Source organism: Podarcis erhardii, assembly GCF_964252035.2.
Source record: "Podarcis erhardii genome assembly, chromosome: 6".
Lineage (NCBI taxonomy): Eukaryota > Metazoa > Chordata > Lepidosauria > Squamata > Lacertidae > Podarcis > Podarcis erhardii.
In genome coordinates this window covers 80,956,623-80,971,061 of record NC_138510.1, presented here as the reverse complement: position 1 = coordinate 80,971,061, position 14,439 = coordinate 80,956,623, and the positions used below count along the sequence as shown (strand labels likewise).

General features: G+C 41.9%; 1 long non-coding RNA gene across 2 annotated transcripts; it reads left to right on the top strand.

Moving 5' to 3' along the window:
• The first annotated feature begins 3,935 nt into the window (after nucleotides 1–3,935).
• LOC309344055 lies at nucleotides 3,936–7,157 on the top strand. Of its 2 annotated transcripts, none has more exons than XR_014157584.1 (4): nucleotides 3,936–4,470; nucleotides 5,699–5,839; nucleotides 6,436–6,683; nucleotides 7,027–7,157. It is a non-coding gene; the product is annotated as an uncharacterized lncRNA (long non-coding RNA). The 2 variants fall into 2 exon arrangements; XR_014157585.1 differs by lacking the exon at nucleotides 3,936–4,470 and adding an exon at nucleotides 4,482–4,871.
• The last annotated feature ends 7,282 nt before the right edge of the window (nucleotides 7,158–14,439 follow it).

Genomic DNA, 14,439 nt, shown 5'->3' with positions numbered 1-14,439 from the left:
CAGGTACCCACCACTCACTCTGGGACAATCTATTAAGGTGGAGTGTAGAAGACACCTAACCGATGTAATCAACTCTAAGCTATTACACAAACCTGCTTATCGTCTATTATTTACATTGTACAGTATGTGCAAAGAATGTTTGTTAGAGGTGAGGATTGTTTGTTATATGTATTTTCAAAAACAAAAAAACCAGAGGTTAGTGAGCACAATTGCTTGGGCAATTGGGAAAAGCTCCCTTACTTTCCTGCTCAGTGCATTGAGGCTGTGAGAAAGAGGCAATTTTTGTAGCTATGAACAATGACAGAATAAACAAAAGCAAAATAATTTTGGGGAGGACTTTAAGGGGGCATTTTGTACTGTGCCTCTGCCAAATTCAAGCCGAAGAAGTACCTCAGTGATATTTTGGCTACTCTCTAATTACCGGTATACCTGCTCCTTGTTTAACATTTCCTTCTGTGGATCCAGGTCAGAGGTTCCACCAGAAACTGCATCAAGGGTTCATCAACAATGGCAAGTAAGCTTCTTTGAAAATCCATGTTGCCCACCACTATTAATTGCCCAGTTCTTCGATTTTTAAGGACTGTTTGGTGTGTTCAAGTGGGCCAAACAGGGCCTCACAAGAGCTGAGTATACACCACAGAACAAGACCCAGAATCCTCTGCAACACAGCTGGGGTGCTGTGCTGAACAAGCTAATGCAGAAAGAAATTCTTTTGAAAGCAAAACGTTTGAAAACTGCTGATCTATGTCATCAATGTGAATTAATGGAATATTTTTCTTATACTACTATTAATTGCTTAGCCATACCTTTCATCCGTTAATTTCTTGATTTGCCACATCAGTAAGATCCTAAACAAGATACCTTGTGCTAAATATCTCTCTCTCTTTCATAGCTCCATTATTTTGACACACAAGTTCAAATCTGAAAAGATCTTCTGACCCTAGGAATCATTCCCTGGGCTTTTAAAAGCCTTGTTTTATGTCCCTGCAAAACACAGTTCTGAAATACAGTTGTCTTTTTTCTTTTCTTTTTAAGGCTTAGCTGATGTGGAACACTCTTCTTCCTTTCATAATGATGATGATGATGTTGAAATTGCTCATTTTGGAAGCCAGAAAATATTAGCAAATTATCACAGAGTCAAGAAAACATGAGAACAACCCTGCAGGATTGCCACACCAAGTTCAGATACCTAGGGGTGCAAATAACCAGAAACCTCAATAAATTATACCTCCACAACTACAAGCCCCTGTGGTGACAAATAAACAAAAACCTACAGAGATGGAACAACATGAATTTCACTCTCTCAGACAAAATAGTCATGATCAAATTGATCACCTTCCCAAAACTAACCTACCTATTCCAAACTCTCCCAATCTGGATTCCCCAAACCCAACTCTGCAGATGGCAGAGAAAACTAAACTCCTTTCTCACACAAAAAACCAAGAATAAGCCCCAAATTCCTGCACCTCCCCGCCTCAGAAGGAAGATGGGGAATCCCCAACACAGAAGCATATTACATTGCCAACCAAATACGCCATATAATCCCATAATCTAAAAATGTTACATGGGGGGGGGGGACCGAGAGACACTGCACACACTTTTGTAAATCAATAAAATCTTTAATAATAATAATAAACCCAACCCTGCAGGATTAGACCAAGATCTATCTATGGTTGTTGTTTAGTCGTGTCCGACTCTTCGTGACCCCATGGACCAGAGCACGCCAGAGCACGCTATCTATGGTAGCGGCATCCTTTTTCAAACCATAGGGGGCCAGATACCACCACTAGTAGTTGCCCATGGTTTGTCACCAGCACTTGGTATTCAAAGTAATACTGCTTTTGAACATGGAAGTTCCACCTTATCATGACCAATAACCATTAGACCTGTCCTCCATGACTCTGTATAAGCTATGTAAGTTAAACAATGTGTTTAACTATCTTGAATCTGCTACCAGTCAGATGTGATTGACTGGCTCTGAGTTCTGGTAGGATGAGAGTGCATAACGGAGGACACATTTTGTACCTTTTCTTGAGAATGAACATATATCAAATTATACTTGTCTGTCCATCCATTCATGCATGCTTTGTATGCTAGGAATATTTTGAGATAAATGCATGACCCATAACTGAGAAGAAAAAAACACACTGGGAATTGCAGCGCTTGTGGAATTGTTCAGAGCTGAGTGTTTGCACTTGTGCCAGTGTTCCAACCCATAGACTGGATCCTCTGAGTCCTTGCCCAATGACAAATTGAAATGACTGGAAGGCATTTAGGAGTTTATTATAATCCTATTGTCTCTTGCTTTGTACATGTATGCATGTCTATGGCTGTATGTGTTATATATACACATGCACTATCTCTGCCCATTATGAGATATAACCAATAAAGGACAATGAGAGCCAGTGTGATGTTGGATACAGAGTATTGGAGTGCTGGATTTGAGGTGATGTGAGATTATATCACTGTTCCATCGGTGGCGCATTCAAAGATGCAAGTCACTACCTTGATGCCATGGTTATTGAGCGTTGGATATAGCTTTCTGTGAGCATATTTTCTTTATAAGGATAAAGATGGCCTATGGATACTGTCCTAAGCTCCTTATTTATCACAAGTGTGCTAAATGAACAGACTTAGGTCACTTAAATGATAAAGAATAATTGCAGGACAGGTGTTAACTCTTAAGCTTGTGCTTCACATAGTACTTATAAACACAACAAATACTTGAGTCAGAGGATAATAAGCATTTATCCAGCAATACAGTATACTCATATTTACTCAAGTCTAATGCACCATTGAATCTAATACGCTCCTCAGTTTTCAGAAGCTTGAAACAAAAAAACAAAACAAAAAAAGCACTTGCTGGCAAATGTAAATGTGCCATCGAATCTAATACACACCTTAATTTTCGCAATGTAATTTGGCCAAAAAAAGGTGAGCATTAAATTTGAGTAAATATAATATGGTTATAAGCATACTCCTTTTGTCATCATCTTCTGGAAGACCACACAGAGATAACCTCCGTATCTGAACACGTGCATAACTTTCTTAATTAATAATCTGCAATCCCATATATGCATTTCTTTAATTGAAGAAGCCTTATAACATTTTCTTCCAGTATAAATGAAAATTATTCATTGTCAGAAGCCAACCATTCATCTTGTCAAAAAGACATACGATGTTAGCTTAAGGGCGATTTCTAATAACGACATAAGTGACATTTGCCTGCATGGCATTGGCAAGGCTACACATACATCTTTGTCAAACTGTCAGAATTCACATGTGCTAACGTTTGGGCAGTTTAAAGAGCAATGAAGTACTAATTGTAGCCCAAAGTTGATATAATTTGTCTGCAATCGTCCTTCCCCTGCACTCAAATTTTGCCTACCATATTAACCAAGAATTGTTTTGATGTGTGGGTTTATAATGGCCACTAAAACGAGCCAAGGAAATACTGGATTGCCAAGCATTTTATAGGCATTTTGGGTGTTCTGTGGACTGGACTGAATAGCCCTGTAATGTACACAGATGCTTTTAACTTTCCCTCTTCCAGTTCCCACTGCTTGTGCCTTAAACATTTTACACTCTTAATTCTCTTAAATGTTTTCCAGATCAAACTAGTAACTGGCAAAATGTTCTTCCATCCAACCCTAATTCCCTTTCCTTTTCCCTTTCTCATTACAGTATGTCTTCTTTGAACTATAGCACTCATTATTACATTTATTGTGAAACAAGAAATACAAAAGTAGCATCCCCATTGCAACATTGCCGTCCCCGCTGTAACTTATGGGGAATAATTGCTGTGTGGATTTGTGCCACCCATAAGCTGACCCCCACACCTGTGCATACCATATATGCAACACGGAAACATTCAAACACACAGGCTCTACCAAGCAGTCTGGTAGTGGGCAGACCATCATTTGTAATTAGTAATTGGGCTCAGCCTAACTCAGATGTCTTCTTAAGAAGTTAAAAAAAGCCCAATTCAACCACATCACTTTCTCAAATAATCAGGAACATGAAGGGGTCATGTGCATTCCACTGTTACATATACTGTTCCAGTAGCATCACACAAGACCTAGGAACCATCCCGGGACTCCTAACACCCAAGCTGCAGCACATCTTATTGATTGTATTGGGTAGAAGTCAATCAATTCCCATTGCGCCGCTGGAAGGGCTTCTAATCAAGTGAGTGCCTCCACTAGTGGATGAGGCAGGGAAGCAATTTTTGCTGGTTTGTTCATCACTCAACTTCACACCATCTTCCACCCTGCTCCAGAGAATCCCCCAACTACCTGAATATGATTTTTTAAAATTTGTCATTGGGGCAAAAATTGCCTCCCCTCCTTTTTTGTTGGCAGAGGCATCTGCAGAATCAGAAGCTGCCGGGGGACCTGCAAGGAAAGCAACTGGATTCCATCAGCTGTACAGAATGTTTTTAACTGCATGTCACTAGGGAAAATGCTGTAGGTGTGTGGGTAGATATTTTGAAATAAATAATAATAAGTTAGTTTAAATATCTGGCATAGATATATCTTTGATTGATCTGGAGAATAATGAATCTCAGCTGGTTCAACTTTTCCATCCCTTGCAGCATGTCAAAGTCAAACTGTACCTGCCAAAATTCCTGCCTAAAAAATAACAACCTTTTTGCATTTACTCACCCTGCAAACATACTATATGCTTCTTTTGTTTTGACCCCTCCCCTCCTTCCCAAAATAGTTTTCACTTTAGGATTCTCCAAACCTTGCAAGAAATAATCTAGTTAACCAAACAGCCAGATTACCGATAGCTGCATTTTAATCTTTCCAATTATGCTTCAGCTTGTCTCATCAGCATCCAGGACTGAAACCAGCACCAGATCTAATTAGGTGAAATAATTGCATCTTACATTGCTCCAGACTGTTTTGTGTTTTGTTTAAATGATAATGCAGTCATTAGCATGCTTGCTTGTATCTGAGGGGGCAGACAGATGTTTGGTTAATAGACTGAAATGTTCCTGGTGACCACAAGATGTCAGCCTTACCTGAGCAAGAGCAAATGGTTGAAGAATCACTCTGCTCAAAAGAAAGGGAGTAGTAATTAATTTGCCAGCTTTTTTGTTTGTTTGTTTTAAAAAATCTATTATTTTAAAATTCTATGATTCAGAATCATGCCTCAGTTAAACAACTCAGTGGTTTAATAAAATAGGACACTTTTAGCTATCTGAATGTTGGGTTATCCTGTCCAGTGGTGAAAAGACAATTGGACCTTTACCAGTTTGGCATTAGTGAGGGGGACAGGGATCCACCTAGTACATCTCCTGCAATCATTGCAGCACTGTGCTTGGAAAAACTACAATTTCTCATGTATTGCCTTTGCTGCAACAATAAAAGGAATAGGACTGTCGCTTATGGTTATAATCCTAAAACATGCTTATTAGGAGTAGTCCAGCTGAACTCAGTCAGATACCTGAGCTTACATGGTTGGCATCACTTATAGCTACAGTTGTAAGCTCACATGTCAGTGGTGCTAGGGGCAGTACTATTGAGATAAATGGGGAATCATTTCCAGGTAAAAATGGCATTGGGGTGAGAGCCTAGTACTATATAGGACTAGAGGCAATCCAGTGTAGCTAAACTTGAGATCATGAGAAGGCCTGAAATGCAAGAGATGTGCTTGTTGAATGTCTGCTAAGTGCTTCTCTGCTACTTTGCAGATGCATGACTTTTATGCCCTTGCAGTCCATGTGAGCTAAAATGGAAAAATGAGCACAAACAAAGATGGCAAGGCTCCTGTACCCTTTAACTGTCATGTCAACAAACAGAAACTCAACTCCTTTTATCTATCCGCTTTAATGGTAAGCAAAACTCCACATTTGCCTGACTTCTGTTGGAGGGGGTGGCAAAAGAGCATGCCCTCCATGTGTCCTGATTTTTCAGGGACAGTCTTGAAATTACGAAAGCCATCCCTGAATGTCCCTTTTCCTCCCTGCTGCTGCCAAGCTCAGGGAGAAGGAGGATGAACTGGCACTTGGAATGTTCTTGGAACATCTTAGGAATGTTGGAGGGTATGGAAGAGCCATGAAAAAAAGGGAACTAGTGTGAGCAGCTCCAGCAACCTGGGGCGGCTTCTTGCATCAGTGCATTTAAAAGCAAACTGAATGGAGAAAGGGAGTGAGACATATTGTACCTGCTAAAGAGCTCAAAAACAATTTCCTTTACCTGGACTTAGGCCTTTTCATGTGGAATAGTCTGCTCGCGAATAAAGGCGTACTTACAAGTGAAGCAACAGAACATCCACTGCCTCACATTACCACCCTTAGGTTGTAATCTGGCAGCCCTAAATTTAGCAGGGGAGGGCCACCCTTATGAAAAGTTTAGTCAGAGGGACAGAGTGGGGGTTTTTTAATGTAAAAAAGTACTGTGTCTTGACACTTCATTCCTGTCATTTCAGGTTTTTGCTCACCCATGGTTGGGTGTAAAAACAAACCAATGCATTATCCTCTCTGTATATTCTGTTCCCATGACATCAACATCATACCTTTAAAGCAAGCAAGCGGCTTCACCCAAAGAAGTTTGGAGCTGTATTTTATTAAGGGTTTTGCAGATCTGTGAGGCATAAACTACAGTTTCCAGGATCCTTTAGCGGAAGCCAAGTGCATTGAGTGTATGCTGTGGATGTGACCTTGAACATACAGTGAGGTAGAGCTGAGTTGATGAGGCTGAGGGTTTTATTTATACAAACAAATGGCATGTGCAGTTTATTAAATAAATAACGATCAACGCTGGTGTAGTGGCTGCTTGTGCGCCACATAAAAGAGGGCTTGGATTTGCATAAAATTGCACACTAATTTTATATGTATTGATGCAAATTTAGAAACAATTGCTATGATTTAAATAGAAATATGGTGCACATCACCACAGTGGGGAAGACTGGGACCAGCTGGCCTGTGTGCCTTTTCAGTCTGCTGTCTGGGTGCTCTCTGTTGATAGGCCTCTTGAAACACTGTGCTCTCCCTTCTTACAGTTCTTTATCTCTAAACAGGGCTTGGACTGGACTGGACTGGACAGGCAGCCCTTCAAACAGAGGGCACCTTCATACAGAGGACTGCCCTCAGACAGCCCTTCACATAGAGGACTGACTGCATAAACTGGGACACCTGGCTACCCTCCACCCAACTTGAACAAGATAAAGCTAACTGAGCACAGTAAAAAAAAAAAAGCCACAGTGAGGGCCTTCTTGCGGCAACCATTCAAATGCTACTGAAAAGCATGACAAATTAGAGAAAATTAAAGTCTCTTCTTTCTCTTCCACAGCAATACAATCTTAAGTACTGCGGCTCAGTTAAACAGATTACATACTCAAATGTTTTATCCTTTCAGCTATACATTTGACTCACATTGAGTTCATTTAAATGGCTGAAATGTGACGAATCAGGCCTGAAAGGGGGGGAAAAAGTTTGGTAATGTGTTTGAGAGAGAGCTTGAAATGTCATTGTTTTCTTGCTCCCCCCCCCCTTTTCTGTTTATCTTTCATTCTGTAGTGAATGGAAAGTCGTGTTCAGTCAAAGGCCTCACTTTATTATGATTTATGGGTCAATGACATTGCAATTATATCCACTTTTTTGCCCAGTGCCTTTCCCCTTTCTTTACAGACAGAGAGGTGCGGGCGGGGGGCTCTCTCTCTTTCTGTTTCTCCATTTCTATTTTCCCTTGCTCCTTTAATTTAAAAAAGCTGCTAAATGTATACATGCCGGTCTGGCAAAGCTCTTCCTCACAGAGAAAGTGCACAGACCTAGTCATGACACCACATGCAAGGTTGATGCTGAAAATGGCAACCCTGTGCTTTGTTACCCCAGCTATGGAAATGTGTGAAATCATGCCATGCACACTTCTCTCATCCTCCAGGCTGGCATGAAAGCAAAGAAACCAGCACCATATCACACGGTCATATCAATCATTCCCGTAACTAGATTATGGAGACAGAAGGAGTGGGGGACTCAGCAGGGCTTTGTCATTTTTAGTGGCAACCTTGGGGAGGTATTTCGTACATTGAATGGATGTGTGAAGTGGGTGACAGGAATATGCCTTCTGCCCATGCCTCCCACACCATTGGAGCTGCTGGTTGTGCTGCCAGTACCCTGCAAATGCATAAGGCTCCTTTGCTCCTGATTGGCCTATTTTTGAGGGGGAGCACTCTGTGCAAACAGCCCCCTTCCTCCTTAACAATAAACCTCTGGTTTCCTGGTAAGTAGATTCATTGGCACAGGAGGGTCATGGAAAAGACATGAGGGCTTTTGTATGAACTTCTCTTTTTATGATTGTCTACTTCCAGCCCCAGGCTACTGTTAAAGGTACAGGAGGAAGGAATTGTTGGGAAATCAAGCATTCCTAGAGCTGCTTTCGTAACAGTGAGAGAACTTCTTATTGACAGAGTCACATATGCAGAGAGTTTGTTCATATTATTACAGAAAGCAGAACTGTGTGTCTCTCAGCCATCTTTTAGTCTCAGTCCTTCCTTTTAGTTTCAAAAATGAGCATTTTAAATATTTCTTTTTTAAAAAATTATATAGCGCTTGACTGTGAAAGTGGTTTACACAAAAAAGATAGGACACCAAAATTGAGAAAAATCACTTGAGAGGAAGCAAAGTACAACACTGTTCGCTCAAAAGAGAGAACCGATAGGGGTAAGTCGCTTCAGAGAACTATAATTGAAGTGGTTGACATTTTGTTTAGAAACACTCTGCATGCTGCAGTTACTGCATAAGGCAGTAAGGAGCGGTCATTGGGCTCCCAAAGCAACCTGTTTTCTAACACATTTAATAATCTAAAGTAGGCAACTAGGTACCTGTAATTACACTGTGGTCCCAATAAGCTCCTTGGTGGCTTACATGTTTTGTTGGTATAATCTGCAAAGTTAAAAGGGGGGTATTCCTTGAGGAATTGCAATCATCATCTAGACACATAGAGCTGGGTCAGGGATTCTAAATCAGAGGAAATGATACTCTAGCAATCCCGAGCCTTTAAAAATTAAGCACCTCCTTCATTTATGTTGCTCGTGGAGGGTGTATCATCTTGACTTTCAGTTATCCTTCTGTTCCCCATCACACACACCCTATGCCACATGACACCACATTCACTGGGACTCCTGACCTATGGGAGAGGCTTTTGGGGGAGAGGATGGAACAGGAAAACCACCTGTTTATCCTCTTTCACCAGTTTCTCTAGAGCAACCCATTGTTAATAATTTATTCCATTCATTATCACAATGGTCCTTCAAGGAAGGTTTGTGTTACTACTACGTGCATATGACAGACTGAGATAATACTGGCTTACCTCAAATAGTGGCTCAGGTAACTCTTAAACTGGGGCTTCACCTGTGCCGAAAAAGTTAAAGGACCCCTGACAGTTAGATCCAGTCACGGACGACTCTGGGGTTGCGGTGCTCATCTCACTTTATAGGCCGAGGGAGTCGGCGTTTGTCCGCAGACAGTTTTTTCGGGTCACGTGGCCAGCATGACTAAGCCACTTCTGGCGCAGCAAAACACCAAAACCAGAGCAGGGCATGGAAACACCGTTTATCTTCCTGCCAGAGTGGTACCTATTTATCTACTTGCACTTTTTTGACATGCTTTCGAACTGCTAGGTTTGCAGGAGCTGGGACCGAGCAACGGGAGCTCACCCCGTAGCCGGGATTCGAACTGCTGACCTTCTGATCGGCAGGCCCAAGAGGCTCAGTGGTTTATACCACAGCATCACCCGCGTCCCTTCATCTGTGCCTAGCTGACTCCTAAAGCAATTTGTTGCTGTGTGGAATATGCAGGCCAATCTTAGGCATGTTTAGTAAGAAGTAATTGTGCCAGAAGTAGGCTTATGTAGGATTGCAGCTGAAGGCTAAGAAATAGAAAGATTTCATTGAATCTGCTACCAATGGACTTAGAAACCAGCCCTCTTATTTCCCAACCCAGTGTTCAGTCTACCGGCCTGCTCTCACGCTCACTTCAAACCAAGAATGGAGAGAAACAGCACAGTTAACAATACATTTGGTATTTGTTAGAAAGCAAGTGCATTTCCCTGTTGGCTGCCTAGTTATCTCACAATAGTGTCATAAATAATTGTTCTGAGGGTGGGTGGGGTGGAGGGCAGTGCTTTTTATCAGAAAAAAAATCATGTCAGTTAAGATAGCTCAGTACAAAATGCTTATGTAGATTAAGACGGTTGTGGTGATGCAGCGGACGGCAGCAACTGCGGCGGTGACAGGCAAACAAACAAGCAAACTGCAGGTGCAAACAGCTTGATTTGGAGAACTTCATTCTCCCTCTGGATTGAAACGGTATCCGCTATGCTGCCCTTGCTTTTGAAATTAAGACATTTGTCACCAGCAGTGCTGTAGCTGTGGGAACGTTTGAATGAAGATAATTTCTATTCTGCAATAATGCATGACAAAAGTAGAAATGCAGGAGGAAGAAATGGCACTGGGAAGGCAAGCCTTCTGGGGTTATTTTTGTCACTTCCCCACGTGGAACTGTCCCCCCCCCCCTTCTGACTCGAAGCCCATTCAAATGGGCTGCAGTTACAGTTTCTGAGTTCTCACCTGGAACTGGTGACTTGAAATAGGGCTGAGGCAACAAGAGAGGATTGAACCAGCTACCTGGCCTGGTCCTACTATTAAGTGGGATGAAGTGGCTTTTAGGCGGTTGGTGATTTGAACGGTAACCACTAAAGAACAGCAAATTGACAATTATTTTGTTATCGTAATGATACCTTTACCACCATGGGGAAGTTGCAAGTTGGACTATTCTGCTTTGGCCATCAAAACGTCTTGGGCTGCCTCTACCTTCCTGCTGCAAGAAGGTTCCTTATAAAGTGTCAGATTCTTGACTAACCTAGCTGAGTATTGCTTAAAATGACTAGCAGAAGCTCTCTACCTTCCAGTTCCATAGCCATGCATATGTACAGGACCTGTTTCTGAAAACATGCTTCAAGAAATATGCTGTATAACAGCACCTGAGAGGTGTATTTTTGTAGGCATGTAGGGTTGCCACTTTCCCTTTCAGGAGTTCTGCAGGGTGCAAAAGCTCTTGCAAGTTGCCTCTGAAGCAGGGGATCACCAGCATGGCACCAGTGGGCACACATCTGCCCACAGAGCTCCTCACTTGGGCACACATACTTTACTGCCCAGCCTGTACTTGCAAACTCACTTTGTACAGCATTGTAAAACTGCCAAGACTTTGTGGGCAGCTAATTTAAAATGACTACACTAAGCAAGGGCTGAAGGGCCACAAACAAACTGTGCTGCCTCCTGCCCAAGTCACACCCAGGCCAATGTCCTCTAAACTTCTCCCGTGTGAAGTCAATTCCACCAAGGGCTTTTGCAAAGTTATTTCCTTCACACCATAGCTGTAAACATTCCCTTTTTTGGCGGGAAATTCCCTTATTCCAGCGCTGCTTCCCGCTGCTACCCCAGATTGTTAGATATCCCGTAGACTGTCCCTGGGACAGGTGAGGCTGCTGATCCTTTATTTTCGAGGTTGCTGCTCCCTTATTTTCAAATCTGAAAGTTGACAACTATGCTTCATACACCTCAGAGGAAATTGGTAGCTAGAGTACTTGTGTGAGGGAGGAACTATCAATGGGCTTGAAGAACCCCAAGACTGCCCCCTCTTAGTTTACATGGGAGAATATGGCTGAGGAAAATCATGGAGGCCCTTGTGTCTATGTTTGGGGGAAATGGCTGATAGGAAACCTCTGAGGGCTCTCTAAAGTTACTTTGAAGCAGCTAGCCAAATGCAAAGGAGGAGAATAGGGTTTCTGTGTTTTTAATATGTGTGAACATGCAGGAATATTGCCAGGTGCGGCTGGTCAGGCAGGCAGGGGCGAGAAACACCACAGGTGCTAACATTCCCTCACAGCTGGGAACAGTATGAGATCCCAGTTGTTACCTCATTCTGGTCACCCTTCAGAGGTATATAACAAGTAATCACAACAATTCATCAAGTGTTGTGTACATTCAGTTCCACACCGAATGCGGTGTGCCTGGTTATGAACTTCAAAAATTACTTTTGAGGTGTGTGGAGCATTAATGTACAGCCTGAATGAGGTAAACAGAAAGAAGGAGAGGGAAGGTAACCCCCCCAAAAAGTCCCCCAGACAGGAAGTGGCATAAAAACCTGCTGAGTTACCACTAAGTACTTAGCTAAATCGCTACAGAAAAGTTAATAGTCTGAGAAGATGGGGACATTAGAGATAGGTAAAAGGTCTTTAAAAGTGCAGTTATGTGTGCGGCAATTCACTCTGTGCTGGCTTGAGGGTAATCTCCACCGTACTTAGACATGTTGATTTATGAACTAATTAGCTCCATACAACAAAAATACTTCCAGATTCTGTTTCTCCTAACCAGCCCCCAAACCACCTAAACAACTGGAAAATGGGTTTTACATCTGAGAAGATTAAATTCAATATATATTTATGAGGCCATTCAAAATGGAGAGTCCTTCAAAACCGAGTTTCTAGGAAGCAGAAATATCCATGTATCAAACCCCAATAATGTCAGAATCCCAGGCCTCTGCAAATGAATTTATTCTCAAGGTGCAAGAGATTTTACACATTAATTTAGAGGCTTAATGCAGCACACATTATGTGGGCATTAATAAATTTAACGAAAGGGGGGCAAGGTGTCAAATGCTTTGCAGCTGTCCAGTTTCTTTGAAAAATAAGGCAGATATATTACTGCTTTCTTTCTTTTTTAGCTCTGTTGCATTCACTCAGAAATAGGTAAATTCTAAATTGCTTCTGCTTCAGAATAATATGAAGATAGGAAACCACCTTTCAAATATTGATTGCATGCATGTGAGCTCAGTTGAGTATACTGGTTTTGCAGATGGACAGCTGTGTTTAGTCATTTGCAGCAAAACAACAAAGACTCTTACAGCACCTGAAAGAACTCAGCATTTCTGTTTCATCTCTGGAAGCTGAGCTTTCCTGCTGCAAGAACATTCGGAAGCAAGTGAACAGAGGCATTGTCTCCTTCATGAGCTAGCTATAAGGGAAGAGACATAATAAAAATAAGCAGGCTTGAACCAATCAATGATACTTATAGAAGCTGATGGTGGTTAGCTGAGCAGCTGGCACCACTGTTTTAATTAAGTATACACATGAGCCTATGATGACACAGTGGTGGGGCAAGAACAGCCATTGCGTTGTATGCAATGAGCACTAAGAGAGATATTACCCTGACTGGATTCATATGTGGAAAAATTCTCACACAGAGAGCAGACTAGAACTGTGCTTGCTGGTGAATGGAAGAAGGTACATATGAGCCAATGGGCCTTGCAGATTTCCTGTGATGAATCGTTGTTTCCTGAAGTCCTGAAGATGGAGGAGAACAAGGATCTGAGGTAATGTGTAACCACGCCTTTCTATGGTTGGCACTGAGGATAACACCTGTGGTACAATGAGGCCTGACCTCTCCATGGGTTCCCTTGATCACCAGGTCCCTAACATTTCTCTTCAATGGTGGCTCATTTGTATCATACACATGGGATTTCTCTCACTGCTTGACCTATGGGAGGTATGGAGCAGTAAGCTGACTGGAGGGGGGAAAGAGAGGCTAGTGAAGTGGGCAAGAAAGGAAGGGGTGTAAAAGGCATTTTGTGTAAAACCCGAGCAAGCAGAAACAGTATCGGGGAGGAGATTGAACTATAGTAAGCCCTCAATTTTTGCAGGGGTTGCATTCTGTGGATTGCACCTAAAGCCAAAATCGTGTCTAGTTAAAACACATTCAATGCAATGGTGGGCAGGATTGCCGAAGTCATTTTTCCTGGATGCCTGCCCCCTTTTTATTGTTATTTATTTGATTTTTTTCTTGCAACACACACAAAACTGAATGTGCACAGGTTAAATGCATGTAAATTTTGTGGGACTGCTGTACAAGGTACTGTGTTTGCCAAGGCAGTGCAAACGTAGGAGGTATTTGTAAAGGAAAAACCAAAAAGTCAGACACATAATTCTTCCCATGCTTGCTGTTCTCCTCTGAAAATCTCCTTCCATTTCTTCTATCCAGGTGGTTGTTGTTGTTTTTAATCTCTTCTCCTATTCCTGAGTTAGGGGAAATTGGGTTGGAAAATGCTATTGAGAGAGGTAAAATATATTAATGGTCTGCTTAAGCTCACCCTCTTTTCTCAAACCCTTCACCACTTTCTCCAGGTTTAACAATGAGCCTTGCACCTTCCTCAGTATAACAAACAAATGAGAAAAAACTTATGTATCTTGCATTTATTTATCTGTCTTATAACTTATAATTAATCTTCTGGGTAAGAGAAGACAGTGAGAATGAGTGGTGAGGTTTGCATTCCTTTCTGGGGTATAGAAATGTTTAGGACCAACCATGTAGTGCTGCACTGTGTTGTGTCAAAATGGCACCTGGTAAGCTCCAGGAGTATAATATGGAAACTCCATT